This window comes from Pongo pygmaeus, chromosome 11 (assembly GCF_028885625.2).
Source record: "Pongo pygmaeus isolate AG05252 chromosome 11, NHGRI_mPonPyg2-v2.0_pri, whole genome shotgun sequence".
Lineage (NCBI taxonomy): Eukaryota > Metazoa > Chordata > Mammalia > Primates > Hominidae > Pongo > Pongo pygmaeus.
The window spans coordinates 89465671-89468480 of record NC_072384.2 but is presented as its reverse complement, the minus strand read 5'-3'; the positions used below and the strand labels follow the sequence as shown (position 1 = coordinate 89468480).

The window sequence follows — 2810 nt, the reverse complement described above, 5'->3', positions numbered from 1 at the left end:
TCCCAAAGGACCTTCCTGAGGCTTTTTTATAGGAATTTTTTTTAAGTAAGTAGAAAAAGTATATTCTAAAATAACAAAAAGTACACTATAGTAAATACATAAACCAGTAATGTAGTCATTTATTATTATCAAATATAATGGCTATATGTAATAATTGTATTGCTATACTTTTATATGACTGGTAGCACTGTCATATAAAAGTTGATATGATGATTCCTGGAAAATCTCTCCATGCTGTTGGAGACTGTTCATTTTGTAAGAGCAAAATGTGGAATAAAGGCAGGTGGCTTCTGTTCAAATAGGCAATCCAAGCTCTTAACAAAGCCAATCTCAAAGGAAGACATAAAGCAGACTTCCACAGTTGGAGAAAAACCTACTCTTGGTACAATGCTCCAGCACAATTCCTCAGCATTGGCACAGCAGCCATGGGTGGAGATGTAGCCTCCAAGCCAGCCAGAGGCACAAAGTCTGCCTGTCCAGCCAGCACATCTGCTTTAAACTGGCTGACTGACCTAACCGGTGGGAATGTCAACAAGACAAACAAAGACAGAAAATGGACTCAAGAATACACCAAAAATCCTTGATGACATCTGTGCTTCTTTAGTGGAAAACAAAATGTCCTCTGATTTAGCTAAGCACCCTCAGGGACTGATGACAAGCCAGCATGCTGACACTCCTCATACCTGGCTATAAGATAATTGCCTGCTATGTTTGCAAGATCCCAACAGGAGCAACTGGAATGTGTTCAGGGAGTGATGGAAATAGGGCAGCTAGTGAGGGTTTGTGGGGTGCATCAAAAATTAAATGGTGAACCTTGGAAGCCTGAATCCTTCACCAAAGGGGATATGGAAGTCAACAACATAGTTAATGGCAGGACCTAATGAAATGATCACAGAAGCCACAGTAGACTTCTAGAGTGGGTTTGAAGTAGTTCCAAATAGCTTTAAAATGAAAAACAATGATGTGGAAACTTAAGGACTAGCCACGAGGAGAAGATTTTAGAGATATGATCCCTTCCAGGTTTGATGATCTGATTGCCAACATTCCATCGCCTGAGCACACGAGTACACAAAAAGAGATGGCAAACTAAATTTGTTCTCTAGACTGCCAAACTACTTTGGCCAGATCTGGTTCTGAAGATATATAATGCTTACAGGCTTATTAGAGATTGGAAATATGGAGCCTCAAGTCTTTATTTAGATATATCTGGTGTAGCCAATGTTATGGTCTATGTGGAAATTTCCAAAGGATAGTGTGACCGTGAAGAACTCCTTAAAACTATCCAAGATGGAATGCTGACAAACTCACAACAAACTCAAGAAAACCCAGCAGGCCAGGCATGGTGGCCCACACCTGTAATCCCAGAACTTTGGGAGGCCAAGATGGGTGGATCGCTGAGCCTAGGAATTCAAGACTAGTCTGGGCCACATGGCAAAACTCCATCTCTAACAAAAAATAACGAAATTAGCTGGGTGTGGTGGTGTGCATCTGTGGTCCCAGCTACTGGAGAGGCTGAAGCAGGAGGATGGCTTGAGCCAAGGAGGTTGAGGCTGCAGCCAGCTGTGTTTGCGCCACTGCACTCCAGCCTGAGCAACAGAGTGAGACCCTTTCTCAAAAAAAAAAAAAAAAAAAAAAAAAGAAAGAAAAGAAAAGAAAGAAGGAAGGAAGAAAAGAAAAGAAAAGAAAATCCAGCAGACCATGATCCTATTTGTGATCAGAGCTGGTATTTAGACAGATCACTAAGAAAGCATCTTCATGAAGAGTATGGAGGTCAAGGCTGAGCTATTATACAATTTCTCAGAGAAGCAGTGTTTATCACAGCAGGAACCCCACATCAGGACCATAACTTATATAGTGGTATCAAAATGACTGAAAATTTTGTTTCTCTAGAGCATGTTAAACAATGCTCCTGGTTTACTCAGGAATTCCGTTATCTGTCACAGATTCATACCAATCACAAAGACGTATTACAGGTGAAGTACGTTATCTACCATGCATTGAAAGATGTTGCTGCTATACTAAAAACCAGTGGATCCAGTTTTGTTAAAGTCTGTCAGAGATGCCTCTACCCACGCACAAATGAAAATGAAATATTGGCAGCTGCTCAAACTCTTCAGGTGAGATTCTGGTGGACTTTGAGAATCATGTTACTTCATCTTTTATTTTATTTTTAAACTGTATTGACTGGCGAGAGTACTCTGTTTAATATATATTTATGGTGTTTACAGATAATAAGTATGTATGAGTAGTAACTACAGAATATGGAGCTTTAAATTGCGGCTTCTCATCTAGTGCAGAACTTTCACTAAGCTCTAAAAACAAAACTTCTTTGCAGCTCTGGAACAATACCTGCAGTTAACCCCCAGCTATTTGGTTGGACAACTGAGTCAAAATATACTTGCAACTATTAGGAGTCACTCTGGGCAATTAATTTGAGTTGCATTTTGTTTCGTGTTTGTCTAGTAGCCCTCTCCCACTCCTTTGGAACAGGTTCAGAAGAGCAATGGAGAAAATAAACAGCCATGATGCAGTTCTTATTGTATTGCATAGGCTCGACATTGTACAGCAGAAGTCAACTACTATACAATTCTCGGAGTTAACCATTTTTAGTTAAATGGAGTTTTAATTTAAATGAAATTTTGCTAATTTTAAGGGTTAAACATTTTGCGCTCAAGCATTCATGTAATAAAGTGTTTATAAAATACCTTTGTTAAAACAAAGTGATACCGTCTTAGATTATCACACAATTAGCCCACTTACTAACATCAGTTCCTAGTATTAGAGTTGTGACATATGGCAAAAAGTGGGGT

General features: G+C 39.4%; 1 pseudogene; it reads left to right on the top strand.

The window, feature by feature from the left end:
* The first annotated feature begins 206 nt into the window (after window positions 1-206).
* LOC129031586 (lysine-specific demethylase 3A-like) lies at window positions 207-2526 on the top strand (annotated as a pseudogene).
* Window positions 2527-2810: the final 284 nt, after the last annotated feature.